The 16,953-nt window shown below is 48.8% G+C and overlaps 1 protein-coding gene and 1 long non-coding RNA gene across 3 annotated transcripts in view; one reads left to right on the forward strand and one right to left on the reverse strand.

Annotated features, from left to right (window-relative positions):
• The window catches only part of Lrrc8d (leucine rich repeat containing 8 VRAC subunit D), a 106,130-nt gene extending 100,199 nt beyond the window's left edge, over positions 1 to 5,931 (reverse strand). Inside the window, exon 1 of one of the 2 annotated variants that reach the window (XM_087908766.1) lies at positions 5,804 to 5,931. The gene's annotated coding sequence lies outside the window, so the exon portion shown is untranslated. Of the gene's footprint in view, positions 1 to 4,969; positions 5,305 to 5,803 lie in introns of those variants that run through there. The other variant, XM_087908765.1, reaches the window with a different exon arrangement.
• Positions 5,932 to 11,491: 5,560 nt separating this feature from the next.
• LOC146893740 (uncharacterized) lies at positions 11,492 to 16,161 on the forward strand. Its single transcript, XR_015002611.2, has 3 exons — positions 11,492 to 11,844; positions 12,024 to 12,091; positions 14,427 to 16,161. It is a non-coding gene; the product is annotated as an uncharacterized LOC146893740 (long non-coding RNA).
• Positions 16,162 to 16,953: the final 792 nt, after the last annotated feature.

A 16,953-nucleotide genomic window follows, 5' to 3' on the forward strand; every position in this document is an offset into this window, starting at 1 on the left:
TAACAAACTTTGTATGGTTTCCCCAGAGCAAATCCCTTCTGGCTAGAGATTTCATAATCCAGAGAGCTCTTTGTCACCTGTAAGGCTAGAAATCCCACTGTGCGCACCTCCTTTTGGTTCAATTATATAAATAAGACCCAAGGGACCTCAACTGTTTACACACACACCTCCAGGCAGAGAAGAAATCCTCCTTCTGAGCCTTTGTATTCTGATGCCTGTAACTGCATGTGAAAGCTTCGGCAAACCACCTCCCCGTGGCTGGATGGTCTCATCCACAACATCCACTCCAGTTTTAATTCTTTCCTTCCTTCCTTCCTTTATTGGCAACTGAGGGAATTGAATCTAGGTCTCAAACATGCCAGCCAAGCATTCTACCACTGAGCTACAGCCCAGCAATGCAGGACATATCAAAGGGTTTCATTGTCATGTATCATATGCTCACTAAATGCTCCTTCTTATAGGATTATCCCTGATCTCCAGAAGGTATACACAGGTTACCTGTGAACCAGAACAGACACGACCACAGTAAGGGACAGAATACACTGGGCATGCATAATAAAGGGCTACATATATGGGCCATCATATTTGGACTCTTGCTCCTTCAATACTATGGGATGGCTACCATCCAACTTAGGGGCTGGGGGTTTAGTTCGGTTGGTAGAGTGTCTGTCTAGCAAGCACAAAGGTTCAATTTCCAGCACTGTATTCACCTAGCATGGTGGTGCACACTTCTAAGGCAACGCTGGAAAAGAGGTCAGGAGTTCAAGGTCATCCTCCGGTAAGTAAGGAATTGGAATTTGAGACAGACCAGTCTGAGATATGTGAATCTGTCTCCATGAATTAATGAATATTGCTGGAGAGAGCTAAAATACCTGAAGAACCTAGCACTAAGTTCCTAGAACGTAACGCCCGGCCTATTTTCTCTAGTGCACACCTAGGAATAATGCCTAACGTCCTCATAAAATCCAGCTGCCGCACAAAATCCCGGCGCACCTTAAAGCGCAGCGGCAGATGCTTGAGTCCAAAGCCCAGGTCTCTTCTTCATCAGTGTAAAGCTATCAGCCAGTGTTCTGGGCACACGGGCACAGAAAAAAACCACACGGAGCTTGAGTGGGAACCAAGTTCACACTGCCTACCTCCCTCACAAGTTCAAAAGCAGCTCTGGCCTGGCCAGTTTCCAATTTCAGCAATTCCCCTCCAGAGGTCATCCACACAGAATGAAAAGAATCCCAGCAGAGGAAGTCAGCCTCTCAGACACTTGTGACGCTCCAACAACAGCAAAATGACAGGCACCGCAGGTACAAATGGCACCGAGAGAGCTCAGAGCAGTGTAGACAAGACACTCCCGTAAGTCCCTCACTTCTAGGAGTTAAGTAGCCTCTAGAACCCCCTCCATACCCAGCACACTTGGCTCTCGGAGAAGACCGGCAGCACCCCAAACCCGAGAATGCTACTACAACCCCAGGAGTGGAACCGCTGTTTCAGAAAAACCAAAACTGCCTACTTTTTCCCCTGACAGGATTACAAGATGGAACCAAAATCCCAAAAGCTTGGTAAGGTAACACAAAGTTCAACTCAACCTCTCAAGAGGAGAAAAAATGTTGCCCCATGCATACAAACTCAGCAGCTCCGGCAACAATTCCCTGAGAGTTTTGACTATGACACCAGTCTGTGGTAGGTGCGGCTTTAAAACAAACAAACAAACAAACAAAACCAGAAAGAAAATAAAATCAGAAAGGCAGCTAGTAAGACAGCCTAAGCGACAATGAAGCCTATGCATAGTAGGTCTTGGGGCAGCTTTCCTACGGCTCCTTGTTGGCCACTCCTGTCTCAATTACCACACTGAATTCCAGGCTCCGCAGGGTGGAGCTGACAAGATATGAAGCATCACTTGGGGGCTACTTTACATTGTCAAATTGGCCGAAAGGAGATAAATTATTCTGTCCCGTGAAAGGAACGGATCAAGAGCAAGGCGGCCAATGAAACCTCTGGAATAGCCAAACAGAACCCGTCTTCACGTTGGGGAGGCCCCTGTTCCTCGGGATTTTAAAACTAGCTCTTATGGAATTTAACAATTTGCTAAAGGAACCAGATTGGGCCTCAGAACCCCAGTTCTGTAACACTCCACTTACTTAACATTATCCTGCATGCCAGCCATCAGCCACCCTCAAAGTTTTCTGTCTCCTGATGAGGATTTGCACAGACCCTAAGCACTTCAAATCTCCGCACAGCCTCATGGATTATCCCTCACACATCAGAAACTACCTCCCTTGCCAGGCGTGGTAGTGCACGCCTTTAATCCCAGCACTCAGGAGGCAGAGACAGGAGGGTCTCTGACTTAGATGACAGCCTGGTCTACAAAAGTGAGTTCCAGGACAGTCAGGGGTACACAGAGAAAGCCTGCCTCAAAAAAAACAAAAACAAAAACAAAAAATAAAAAACCAAAACCATCTCCCTCTATTCAGAATTGTAACTTCACTTCTGGGAAGGCCACCACCACCACACTCCCGCTCACTGCAGAAGGGAAGCAGTGTCAACTTTGGCACTAGCTGTGTGTGTGTGTGTGTGTGTGTGTGTGTGTGTGTGTGTACACGCACGCGTGCGCGCAAAAGCCTACAAGAACTTGTGTAGAAGCCGGAGGTCCACATACTGCATTTCTTCCCACTTCAGGCTTCGAGATAGGGTCTCTCATAGCAGTTGGGGCTCATGTCTCAGCTTGGCTGGCCTGCAAGCCCCAGGGGTCTCCCCTTCTCCAGCACTGAGGCTAAAAACACAGCTTTCAGGAAGGTGTTGAGGATCTGAACTTGGCTCCCAATGTTTACTTACGCTTTGGCACTGCCGAGGTCAAGGACAACCTCCTGCTTTAGTCTAGGAGCACAGCCCTGTGCTTTCAAGGCTTGCCTGTAGTTTTACAGTATTTATTCGGGGGGTGGGGGAGTATGCATCAAACAACTTGTGGAAGTCAGTCTTTCCTTTCACCACGGATTCCAGGGATTAAACAGCCTTCCCTGCCCACCTATCTCCAGGGCCCTCGAGGCTGTTTTAAATGGCCTGCCTGTCTACCCACCCGAAGCCAGTAGCACCTGCCACAGGGCTATGAGAAACACATACTCTCCACATATTGCCAACAGCCTGAGATGAGGCCGAACAGTCCAGGGGAGAACATCAGGTTTATTTGCTGACTTGCTGGTAACTAACCTTCCCATTAACTGAGTTAGTGTTTCCTATTTACTTCTCAAAAATCCCACTGAAGTGCACCCCGATTCCTTTCTCTGAGACAACCACACCCCTGCCTCCTGTCACACTGTCCACTCTGGTCTCTGCCCGTCCTGACACACACATTGTCACCCTGAACTATTGGACTTCTGCATGTTTATCTGCTCTCGTGAGCACAGGGATCCCCCCCTTCCAGCTCACCCAGGAGCCAGTCTTCCTGCCAGTACTCAATACTATTGGTGTTGCTCGAGTCAAACACCAAGTCCTTTCAAATTAGCACTTGAAGAAGGAATATGTGTGGCCTTCCGTGTCGGTGTCTGTAATCCCAGCACCAGGAAAAGGCCAGCCTGGGCTACAGTGTGAGACCCTCCCTATTTCAAAAACAAAACAAAACAAAAAGAACATAGATGATCATAAATACAAAGATGCGTAAGGCTTTTAGCCTTTCGGTCTGAGCCAATTTACCTACAACTTGCCCACAATACTGGGGAAGTTCAATTTCCAAAACAGAGAACTGCTAAAACAGTTTAACTATTTGGAAAAGTCAAACACATCAGATTGTTGTAAAATTAAAAACCCTCAGAAGAACTTCATAGAATATACAACTTAATGGGGGCCACGCTCTTACAACAATGGGGGGGTGACACTTGTTGACCAAGGTTTTTCAATGGCAAAAGCAGGCAAAGAAAGCTGTGGCTCAACACTCTTGCATCAGAAGCGCCTGTGCTCAGAGAGGGAGGGGACCCTGGGTCATCTGAGGACAGCTGACTCTGCCCTTCATCTGTTAGGCTTCAGTCAACAAAGTTTACACACCTTCAATAAAAACTAGAGGAATCTAAGATAGTATCTTTGAGTGGGAAGAGCTGAGAGGGAGCTCTCCATTTTGGAATCCTGTCCAGCACTGTGGGCTACTTCGTCCTTTTATGGAGGGCTCCCTAAACAATTAGCAAGAAGTCAACACTCCCCTGTTTCTATCTACCTCATTTCAATCTTCAACTCTTTTTCATGACGAGATGCTGGATTTTAACTTCAGCTGGTGTCAGGACAGTTCTGGCCCTGACCTCACAGATAACATACACGCTCAGTGTTCATGAGCTGTAAAAACAGATGGTGTCTGTAGACCTAACATGGGTGCTTACAAGGCAGGGTGACTCCTCCGGGTCTGTAAGACAGCCTGAGGTGCCAGCAGCTTTGGGGAGGAAGGTCTGAACCGTGTTTTCCTTGGCATAGGATGGACCCTGGGCTATTTATTAAGTAAACAGCCCTCACCCGTACTGCAGACGGGAATTCCCTGCTTGTTTAGGCCTCTTCCTACACTCCAGCACTGCTGTGTGTGTACTAGGTGCTCAGTAAATGCTGCTAGGGTGGGGTTTTATTATTTCAACTGCCAAGGAAAGTTCCCAGGAGTCAGCTCTTCTACATCTCTTCCAAAACCACATCTTCGCAGCTGTCTTGCCCAATACAAAAATAAAAACTAAAAAAAAAAAAAATAATAAACTTTTCAAAGTCAAGTTGAAGAATATCTTGGGAGGAAATGCAAATCAAATAGGAGCCCCAAGAGTCTCAAGGTGGGGCTCCAGTTCGGCTAGGACGCCCAATACTTGGTCTCTTTGCCTTCCTCCTTCCTGCGCCCATGTCTTCCCTTGCTTTTCCTGCCAGCAATCCTACTTCCCCACATTCAGCCACACACAAACCCTAGCTGTGTGGGAACCGCTGAGACCCTACACCCCAACCCTCTCCAGAGGGGACCTACCTCTCCTCCCCTCGACCCGAGGCAGCTCTCCTTCACTGCGGGTGGCTTAAAAAGGAAAAAAAGAAAAAATCAAAGAAAAACAAAAATCTCATTTCCTTATCTGTTAGGGATACCCCACACGAAGGGGGACAGGAAGAGGGAGGCGCCCATCGACCCTCCAGTAACTGGAGGCGACAGTCCTCTGGGCAGGAACCCCCACTTTTCCTCTTTTCCAAGCCCCTAAACCAGAATCAAGCAGAAGTCCGGTTCCCAAGAGCCCACGCTTCCAAACAAGCTAGAAGCGGATTATACCGGTACCCAACCCGGAGATGGCCCGCGGCGCGCAGGGTGCACCTGCGGCCCCAGTGCCCTCCCCCCGGGCGCCGGGGGCGGGGCGCAGGGCCTCCCCTCCCCAGCTCGCTGGCTCCCCGCGCGGCCCACCCGGAGCGGGACGGAGGCGGATGGGGAGGCGTTTCTGGAGAAGTTCAAGGGCTCCTCTCGCCGGCACCTGGCCAACCAGGCCAGACAGCAGACACCCACCTCCGGGACGACTCGGAGCCGCCGCGATGGGCAATCTCCGCCCCTACGATCGCGCGCACGGAGGCCGAGGCGGGAGCGCGGCAGCCGGCACCCAGCCCGCGCAGGGCCCGAAGCGGAACAATGTCCCGGCGCTGGGTGGGGGCCTGGTCGCGCAGCCCGCCCTGGGGTCCCGATGCCCTCGCGGGTCCCCGATCGCGGCCCCGGAAGCAGCCTGGGCTCCACCGCGGCACGGGGCGCGGAGAAGCAGGACGCCTGCGCGCCCCGGGGCCGTTCCACCTGCGCCCTCCCTGCCCGGGTGGCCCGACGCGCACCCACCTTCGCGGGCAGCCCTGGCCACGCGCGCCGGAGCTTAGGCGGAGGCGGGAGGCGGCGGCATCACCTGCGGCGGGCGGCGGCTGCACCGGGACGCGCCCCGGAGGCGCGCGGCGCCCTGGACCCTGAGCCCGCGGCCCCGCCCGCGGCTGCCACCTCGAAGCGCGGCGGAGGAGCCGGGGCACCCCGGGCGGTGGCAGCGGCGGCGGCGGGAGCAGCAGCACATGACTCTGTAACGAGGGGAATTAGACAAAGCGTAACATGGACTCCGGGCCCGTGCAGGCGCCGCAGCTCTGGGACCAACCGCAGTCTGCGAGCGCCGCGACTGGCCGGGTCGCAGCCAATGGGGCGGGCCCGGGCCTCCATGTGATTGCCTGCGCTGTGCCCGCGCGCCCCGCCGCGCCCGCCTAGGGGTCCGGCCGGCTGGTCCGAGGTGCCGGGTGGTGGAGAGGTGGCCGGGATGCCGGACTGGCTGCTAGCCGCTCAGCAGGTGCACCGGGCAGAGAAGAATGGCTGCCGAACGTCGCCCGAGGCGCAGTGCTTATCTAACCCCAACGCGCACCTGGGCAGGGCATGGTGCCAAGCTGTCTGTTCCCTGTAGGAACGGGCTGGGCTGGGCAGCTTCGTCGGTCCTGCAATTTCAGGAGGGTATTCTGACCCCTCGATCATTTGGAGATTGGGAGAGTTGGGGGCGGGAGGGCATTAAAAGTCATCTAGTGCCTTAAAACTCGAAGGAGAAAGCAATTGCCTGGGATTTGGGGAACTTGCAACTGAATGTCTGCGCGAACAACCGCTCAGCTTCTCCAAGCTACTTCTGGTATTAAAGCAGTTTCTCACGGATTTTGTTTTCAGCTGGCTCTGGACCTCCCTCACCAGGTTCCTTTTCACCAAAACCCTTGTGCATATGAAACAGGCGCTTGGGAAGTCGTTGTTAAAAGTTTACCAACTTAATCGCTTTCCCGTGTGTCTTTGCTGCTGTGCCGTAGAAGTTTTCTTGGTCTGTTTTTCCTCCGTAGAGAGGCAGAGGCCAAGACACCGAGTCAGGCGAGCTAATTATTTTGGTTCAATCAAAGAAAACAAATGATTCCCTCCCCATACTTAAGTATCTCCTTTCATCCGAAACCACGTGCTTCTGGAATTGTGGGAAGTTGTGCCCATAAACATCCCATCAAGATTCATTTAACATCTCATGGTCTTAATGAGCCAGCGCCACACAAGGCACCCAGGAAGGGTGGGGTCCTATAGAGAGAGGCACTACAGAGATTGTTTTCTGAGCTTCAGAACGAGGACAGTAGCTCCTTAGATGGTGAGCCACTGGGCACAGCCTAGACAGGGAAGGGGTGAACGTGTGAGGACTCACGCCCTCCCGCTGAGCAGCGCAGGGGCGGTTCAAGATGGAGCCTCTGCATTCTCTTTCCTTCCGGGACCCTTCAGAGGACAGCCTCTCCTATTCCTCACACCCTGCCAAGGAGGAAGTGCATGGGCAGCCAGTGTGTGGCAGGTGATCTAATTACAGTCCTGGGTTTGCTGATCTAGGGGGTTAGGCCTTTTCATCCCACTGCCCGTGATGTGATAGCTTGCCGGAAAATACACCACTGCTGTCCTCTTAGAAAGTTACGCCCTTTGCGGAGACAACCCTCTTCTCCACTTACTTTTCTATCTTTCCTTTGTTTTAAGTGGATTCTTGATTTTCTTTAATGGTTTTATTATTGGTATAAACTAAAAGTTAGGTGGGCATGGGGACTCAGGCCTGTAATCTCAGCCCTTGAGTCAGGAGACTAACAAATTCAAGATTACCCTCGACTGCATACCAAGTTTGAGGCCAGCATGGGTTACACAAGGCCCTGTCTCAAAATCCCCAGCCCCCTAGAGAAGATTGATAGAGTAAACAAATGATGTTCAGACAACAGTCTATAGTGCACACCACAGAGAGAACACACTGCCACACGCTGAATCTGAGACTGAATTGGACAAACTCATGAAATACAATTTGGAGAGTCTGTTTTGTTTTGGAGACAGGCTCCCTGTAGTTCAGGCTGACCTGAGCTCGCTGTGTCTGCGAACTCGTGATCTCACCTGGAGAGTGCTGGGGTTATAGGAGACTGAGTCACCACACCCAGCCTCGAGATTTGTTTTTAATTAAGTGTGTTGTGGAGTCTGTGTGGTTTCCTACCAGTGAGAGCAGGTGGGTGGAGGCCAGAGGTGCTGGATCCACCTGGAGCCTGAGTCATAGGCAATTGTGAGCGGTCTGATATGGGTGCTGGGAATCCAACTCCAGCCATCTGCAAAAGTGGTCCCTGAGCCATCTCCCCAGCCCCTCAATGTGGGTATTTTGTTTTGTTTTGGGACAGAGTCTCTGTATGTTTCCCTGGATGTCTTGGGATTCACTGTGTAGACTAGTCTGGCCTTGAACTCATAGAGATCCAGCCTGCCTCTGTCTCCCAAGTGCTGGGACTAAATGTAACGTGAAAAGCATATATAGCATTTTTGAATACACAATTCCACATCTAAGAATTTTTTGCTTTTAGTACATGAATGGAAAAATTATGTGTCAATATTTTCATGTGGCATCTGGAGACATAACTTAATTGGTAGAGTGTTTACCTAGCATACAGCAAGTTTGGGATTTGATCTCAAGCTCCAAATACACTTCCATCAGGTCTGGTGGCATTTGTCTGTAATCCTAGCAGTTCGAAGGGGGATGATGGAGAATCAGAAGTTGAAGGTCATCCTTGGCTACATAACAAATTTGAGCAAGCCTAGGATACTTGAAGCATGTCTCAGGAAAAAGAAAAAGAGGAAGTAAGGAATAATACACATAATAATATAGTTAAATTAAAAAATGAAAAATAACTCTGGTAGTCCAGGATATACTTGATGTGGGATTCCTCTCTTGTATGCTCTGAATACCATTGGTTAATAAAGAAACTTTCTTAGGCTTGTGATAAGGTAGAGTACAGCTAGGCGGGTGAGGGCGAGGAACTAAACTAAATGCTGGGAGAAAGGAGGCGGAGTCAGAGAGAAGCCGTGGAGCCATGGCCGGAGAGTAGGCCACGACCTCATGGTGATTAATGGAGATGGGTTAGATTAAGATGTAAGAGTTAGCCAATAAGAAGTGGGAGCTAGGGGCTGGAGAAATGGCTCAGAGGTTTAAGAGCATTGCCTGCTCTTCCAAAGGTCCTGAGTTCAATTCCCAGCAACCACATGGTGGCTTACAACCATCTGTAATGAGATCTGGTGCCCTTTTCTGGCCTTCAGGCATACACACAGACAGAATATTGTATACATAATAAATAAATAAATAAATAAATAATTTAAAAAAAAAAGAAGTGGGAGCTAATGAGCCAAGCAGTGATTTAAATAATATAGTTTCTGTGTGTTTATTTCAGGAGTCTGGGTAGCCGGAAAATGAACAAGCGGCCTCCTACAACGTATCCTAATACAGTGGAAAACCCTGTTTGAATCTCACCCCCAAGGAAAATAACCAGGAAAGGCAGAGGCAAAAGATGAAAACTGAACTTGACATGGTGGCTCACACCTTTAAACCTAGAACTTGGGAGGCAGAGTCAGGCGGATCTTTGAGTTCAAGGCCAGGCTGACCTACAAAATGAATTTCAAGACAGCCAAGACTGTTATACAAAGAAACCCTGACTCAAAAAGACAAAAGACAGAGAGAGAAAAAGATTATAAAAGATAAAAATTAATCTTAAATTAGAATCAGAAATTAAGGAAAGGGTCTGGGGCTACTCCTGACATGCCTACGGGTGTTACAGGAAACAGTCATGTTCCCAGGAAGTTTAACAAAATGCAGAGTGCTGTCTGTTGCTTATTAAGCTGGGAGTGAACACCTGCTCCTGTGTGTGACACGGTAGAATGGCCACAGTGGCCGGTCCCCCACAGGCCTGCCCACCACACGGGTACTGCTCTGCGTTCTGCCGCTTACCCTTAGCCTGTGTAGCCATAAGACAGTACAGCCAGGGGACAGTCACATCAGCCAAGGTGACTGAACGAGTCTGGAAAGTTTTTTGCACTGGTATTTATTTATCTGGGGGCTGAGGGACACCCATGCTACAAGTGCTACCGTGCTTAGAACCTGTAGATGCCAGTCTTTCTTCCTACCTTGTGGACTCGGGAATGGAACTCAGCGCTCACACGTAGCAGCAAACACCTTTATCCCCTGAGCCATCTCGCCAGCCCCAGACTGTCTTCTAAGTGGCCTCATTTGCTTTGAAAAGTCCTGCTAGTCACAAAGCTATCTTAAAAGACCATGTATGATAAAGCCTACTATTTTATGTACCTTTCCTTTCCCCACGTGCTTTAATGACAAAGTCACTTTGCACTTACCTGTGCTGTAGCATGCCTCAAGAGTCTCAGTGATACTGGATGATGAGCAATTGCCCTTGCTACAGGAGCGCCAGGCTCCCGAGAGGTGGGATCTTCACCTCCTTTTTCCATTATCAAGTGAAAAGCCCAACATATGGGCTGCAGACATTCCAATAATCTATAGGCATTTTTTAATGTATGAAAATCAAAGTTTACGAATTAGTCTCAAATATGCTGGATAACTTAGAAAGTGAAAAAGAGCCCTGGAAAGACGGACTAACTGGCTAGGCCTGAGTGTCCACGTACAAGTAATGCAGAAAATGGTAGGGATGCCAAAAGGCTTCTGGGGGTGAGAATGTGTGGGAAGGGCTTAGTCAGGTGCCTAGAACACAGCATTACTGGTGCCAACATTTCCACGCATCAAAAGTGTGACAAGGTGTATAATCTACTGTGCTCTCACGGAACTGCCAATGGTTAGATCCCCACAGTGACCTACAAACGCTACCAACACACGGTGTGAACTCGGCCTAAGCAAATGATAAAGCAGCGTCTTCTCATTTGAAGCTTCTGAGGCAGGGTCACCTGTAGCCCACACAGACCTAGAACTGCCTATATAGCCAAGGGTGGCCTTCAAGTTCTGCAGGTGCGCTTGTCCCCGGTGCTGGGATCACAGGTTAATGCCAACACCCCTGGCTTTATCTTCAGCCTATCCTCTGGGTTGACTTTCTTCTTTTCTCTTTTTTATAAATGTATTTAAGTCATCTAACTCCTTAGACTTAAATAAACAAACCCTTAGCCTCGGGAGCAAGAGGTGAATTGCCTCCTTTACAGCTGAAGAAATTTCCTTTTAAAAAAAATATTTTATTTTACATACTAATCTCAGTTCCCCCTCCCTCCCCTCTTCCTGCTCTCTCTTCCCCTCCCCTCATCCTATCCCCATCTGCTCCTCAGAGAGGGTAAGGCCTCCCATGGCCGGGGGCGGGGGCGGTGTCAACGAATTCCGCCACATCACTATATTGAGGCAGAACCAAGGTCCCCTTCCGACCCCATGTCTAGGCTGAGCAAGGTATCTCTCCATAGAACGGCCTCCAAAAAGACAGATCATTCATTAGAGGTGGCTCCTCGTCCCACTGCCAGTGGCCCCACTAACTGCCCAAGCCACCCACTGCCCCTGTGGGACCTAGATCAGTCCTATGAGGTTCCCCACAGCTGAGGAAATTTCAGTAATGGACGCCAGCATAGCTGTGAACTGGTCAAAAAGGAAATGGACCTGGGTGGATCCTGTTGGGTAACTTCCCATGATGTAACACACTGCCAGACTGCTAAAGTTAGAGTGTGTCGAAATTGAAACCAGAAGACTAAGGCACATGTCTTCACCCGAGAGAACGGGAAGTCCATCTGTGCCTCCTCAGATGGGTTCTGAGATTGGCTGACTTCTTCAGGCCTGGCTGGCAGAGCAGGCCTCTCCTGATTGGTAGCCCCAGAGTGAACTCACAGTTTTGGTGAATTAAGGGAAAAACAATAAACAAGGGAGCAAACACAGAAAATCCAGCCACCTGCAAATCGGTACAAGCTCTGTTTTCTACTGCTCCTGGCCTGGCTAGAGCGTGGTGGCAACACTTTAGTGGAGAGGGACTAACAAGGAGAGGACACCGGCCAGAGTCACCCATTGAGATGGACGTGACTAGGGCGAGAGACAGAGGGGCGTTCAGTAAGAACAGGTGTGTTCACCCATCAGTCGATGGCGTGAAGCTTCTCTCAGTTGCCTCCTCTACCCAGTTCTCTCTTACATTTGCATATAAACACCTCAAGAGAACTCTCTGTCCTTTCTGTTATCAATTCCTCTTGTTTTTTCCTCTAAAACTCCATTGATTCTTGGTGTTTGTTTATTTTGAAACAGGTTCTCCTGTATCCCAGGCCAGCCTTGAACTCAGAGCTCGAATATCTGTCCTGCCTGCACCTCCCAAGGTAAACACCACCGTGCTGGGTCTGTGGTCTTGGGGGTGAAAGCCAGGGCTTCTGGAATGTGAGGGAAACACTCCAGCAATTGAGCTACACCTCCAGCCCAAACTCAGGGTGCTACGGACCGGCTCAGGGGGGCCACTCAGACCGTAGGGAATCAGGGCGAAGGCACAGGAGAGATCAGGATACGGCGAAGAAAAATGACACACAGACACTCTCAATATTGAGGCATGCTGTGGCGATTTACTTACTTCAGTGCAGGATTATATATTTTTTACAATCAAAGAACTTGGCAAAGGCATACATCATCAAATCATAAGACAGAAAAGAACAGCATAAAATAATTTACAAAAAGAATCTTTGAAGATGCTTTGACTTGGGCACAAGGACTTCTGCTTTCTCACACTATACAAAACAAACTCTCTCCTCTTGCCTTCAAAGAGATCACTGCCCTTGAGCTAGACCATCTTTATCAGCTTGCAGGTGGCTGGTTGGTTTGAGCTAAGTGACCTTGTGTGCCTGAGTGAGAAAGAAAAAAGGCTACTATCTCCCTGGGAAAGCTTTCTGCTAGGAAAATTCTAATACATAGTCTTGAGTCTTTCTGAAGTTTACTTTATATCACTAACTTCAACTTTCCTCCCTTCTCAATTCTCAGGCTCAGATATTGTCAGTTTAGGCTAGGTCTTTTTCTTCCCATAAGAAAGGTTTCTTAGGCCTGTTTACAATTGCACATATTTCTCAGGCAAATGCCTAAAGCTTCTAAGATGTATCCTAGTAAAATTAACTCCTTTTGTTCCATATCATCAAGGAATTGTCCTAATGATGATTCTGGCAATTTCAGAACTGGCTACTTTTTAAAGGCTTTGATTAATAGCGGACCAGAATTCAAAAATGTCCTTAGCAGTCTTGTTTGTATCCGCAACTGCCTGGAATAGTCTGATCTGTTAGCAATATGCAAGAATCACAAAGAACACACAGACAAGGGAAAAGACACACATATGGCTCCAAGGACAGCCAGATCGAGTCAATACTAATGGCAACTCAGGTAGCTTTACACCACAACTGGTTGCCAGGGACCCGCCTGGAACACACAGCTCCTGGAAGCACAAATCCCAATCCTGCCGGCAATATTTGCCCATCCAGTCAGCATTTCTGCTACACTGGCGAGACAGCCGTGGATGTAGCATCAGGGTTTCTGCTAACACATCTCATCAAGGTAGCCGATGATGTCAACCTCATCAAATGCAGTGAGCAATCCTTGCTGTTGATTGGCCTCTCAGAACCCCGGAATACTGTCACCTACTTTAGAACACAGGCTTCTGCCACCGTCCCAGAAGGCACACTCACTGCTTTCAATGCCGGTATTCACGGGCTTTGCAACTCCTCCCCAGGTCAGTGACTCCATTTGTGTCTGCAGTGCTGAGCCCGCTCTCCGAAGCCCCACCCTGAGCTCTGTTTCTCAGTTTTCCCACTCAGACATCTGAGGCTAACACAGACTTGAGTGACCAGAGCTTCACTTTGATTTCTCTCTGGAGCTGGCTCCTCCTCAGAGCCGCCCTCCCCCCGATTTGGTAAGCCTGCCCTTGGCGCTGCTTGGACCGAACGCTCTGAAGTCACCTTGGCGTTTTCTTTCACCATCTCTGTCGAAACCCTCAGGAAATCTGTCACGGCTCGAGTATGAAGTGTTCTGTGCAGGCTCACGTGCCCGGGACTTGGTCTGCAGCTGGTGGCATTCTTCTCTGGGAAGCTTTTGGAAAGTTGAACAGACGGGACATTGTTGGAGGAAGTAGGTCACTGGGGGACCTATTTGCACTTGTGGAAATAACTGGCTTCCTTACTGTCCCTCTGTCCTCCCTCCAGCACCCGTGAGGTAAACAGCTGTGCCCTTACCTGCTGTCCCATGATGCCTGCTGTCCCATGATGCTCTGTGTCATCTCAACCTTGCCCACAGCAATGGCCCTGTGGCTAGCACAGACTTGAGTGACCCTGAGCCAACACAAATCCGTTCTTCTTCAAACAACTCTCAGGTCATTGTCACAGGAATGACACACACACACACACACACCCCACACACACTTCTCTACCTTCTAAATACAACCTGATTTAGTAGAGTAACAGGTTGTCAACAACCACCTGCGGTTCCCTAAGACTGCGTAGCCCGATGGCCTTGTAGGCATTTCAATGTGTGCAAACTTCACTTTGTAAAATGACACTGTTGACTAACACTTCTCAGAGTGTTTGTTCCACTCTCATGAGGTCCTTCCTCTGATACCGTGGTGACTTCATGGACCATCCCCTTGTGTAATACTTTGCTCTTAGATTGAAATACTCTATCCTACAGGAAAGGGGAAAGCCCCATAAACCAGAAGGTAAACACTCAAAACATCTTCCTGAAGTCTCCAAAATTGACCAGATTCACCAGGCTCCTCCTTCCCAAGGCAAGCAGTGAAGATGGTTGAGAGTCACTGTCAGAGTCACACTCCGACAAGCCAAGCTGCCTGGAAGAGGTGTGGACCAACTGAGGCCCCTGGAAAGGACACTCTGCAGCCCACTGAGCTGTCTGCAAGCTGTGCAGGGCACTCCAAGTTCCCAGCTTTGTAAGCATCTGGGCTGGGGTGGCCCTCAGTGATCCAGCTATCTTTGAGTCATTTCTGCTCTGATAAGTGACCTCTCACTCCTATTCCTGTAAGGGAACCCAGTAAAACTCATTGGCTCACCAATGTGGACTTTGCTGGTGTCCTCACTGTGGTCTGTTGTCAGCCCCCTCTCTAGGGTGAGTAGACATTTGTTCACGTCTCCCAGGGATTACTGTCACACAGAACCTGCCTCTTAGGCGTTTGGGCTCTGACTAGTGACACTGGATTCACCCGGGTCTTCTCCAGTCTGCAGATATTGCACGGGGCTTTTCAGCCTTCATAACCACTTGAGCCAATTCCCATAATAAACCCTCTCATGTTCATATCTATATATTTCTGCCATCTACCTAAATCTGTTTGCCCATCTATTATCTATCATGTATCTGGAGTCTATTGTGTCTAACTCTCTGGAGGACCCTAATATAGGGAGATCAGGATATGAGTCTGAACCACGAGAGTCTTTAGTAGCCTATAAATAATCACCTGTGTGATAGTATGACATAGGTAGTTTTGATTTTCTGTCCCATCATACAACTCCTAAAGCTTTTGAAAGCTTGAAAGTTGTGTCCTGTTGCTGCTATTGTCTTAACTCCTTCTGTGCCAGTGTGAGCCGATGACTGGTCGTTCTTATGTGGCTTTCCAAATGGGGGCTGGTCACTTGAAAGACCAAGTTAGAATCTGAGGGTTGATACTGTGACCTTCATGTCCCCTGACCTCTGCAGAGTGAAGCTGAAGGTGAATTGACCACTAGTGACCAGTGACTTACTACCAATGTGTGAATGAAGTCTTAAAACACCCTACAAAGAAACGTTCAGAGAGTGCCCAAATCAAGGTGGTATGCCTAGAGATCCTGCACTCCCCCCTACACTGCCCCATGAATCTCTTTATCTTTATTCCACACGCTTTTCTCCACAATAAACCACTAAGCACATTTCTCTGAGAGCCGTGGGGTCCTAGCAAATTAAACTTGGGATTGCAGTGGCCCCAGCTTGTAGCTTCTCAGGGGCAAGTACAGGCCACAACCTGAGACTTGCTATTGGTATCCAAAATTACAAGAGCAGACTTGGGGCTCAGCCCTCAACCTGTGGGATCCTATGTTCAGGTAGACACTGTGGGGGTGAGCTGAATGAGATGATGATCAACCGGGATCCACTGCAGAATTAATTGCTTATTGCTGCTGCGGGCAGGGGAGATTCCCACACCTATGACATCACACCTGTGACATCATACCTGTGACATCACAGCACTGTGGTGTTCATTGCTGCTGAGTGAAAGGATAGGGAAACAAAGTCTGAGCTCAGGGCTCCCCTGTGTGGGCCCCTGAAAGTTGATCTTTAGCCCACTCATTTTAGCTCCTCTTTGCTGTGGGACAATGATCTGTACCCTGTGAATAGCGTTTTAATAAAATACTAATTGGCCAGTAGCCAGGCAGAAAGTAGGGGCGGAGCAAGGAGAGCAAGAGAATTTTGGGAATAGAAAAGAGTCAATCTGCAGTCGTCACCCAGACACAGAGCAAGCAGGATGTGACCGCCTCACCGGAAAAGGTACCAATATCAGCATTTATTTAATATACAAGTGACGGTACAGACCATTGTCCCACAGCACCCCCCCCCTTTTCTTAAACAAGAACTCCGAATCGGATCTCTTTTGTTTAGCTTTTCTCCTGACCATTATCCATAACAACTTGTAACCAACACTCTAAACAAAGGCAAATAGCCATAGTCCATTTTTGGGGAATGTGGGCCAAGTTTTCCAAGCTACTTCCTGCTGATTGGGGGTGCTGAAAATCTTATGGGGACCTAAAGAAAATTTAGAATTATAATCAAGTCCTGACTGGAGTGTCCTGTGAGGCTTGATCATCTCAGACAGCAGTCTTGAAACTGTTCTGGATGTGGAACTCAGACATCTGGGCCATCTGTTCCTACTGAAGATTTCTTAGGGGATCTTCCTTGATCAAACCTGAGTTTTCTTAACCTAGAATCAATCCACAACCTCTAATCTCCTGTGGAAACAAAAGTAAAACATCTTCTCCAAAGAAACATACCTTTTGACTTAAATTTTGAAGCCAAGACATTTTCAAAATATGTATATTGGATTAATCCAGCAGCATTTATAATCAAATGTCTTTTAGCAGCTGTTACTCCTTCCTAAGCAGTCATACAATTAAAAGACAACACAATAATATACAGTATCCAGATTCTCTGTGTATTTTCCATCTTTACGTGGCTTTAT

This window comes from Myodes glareolus, chromosome 8, assembly GCF_982192425.1.
Source record: "Myodes glareolus chromosome 8, mMyoGla1.1, whole genome shotgun sequence".
NCBI classification, from domain to species: Eukaryota; Metazoa; Chordata; class Mammalia; order Rodentia; family Cricetidae; genus Myodes; species Myodes glareolus.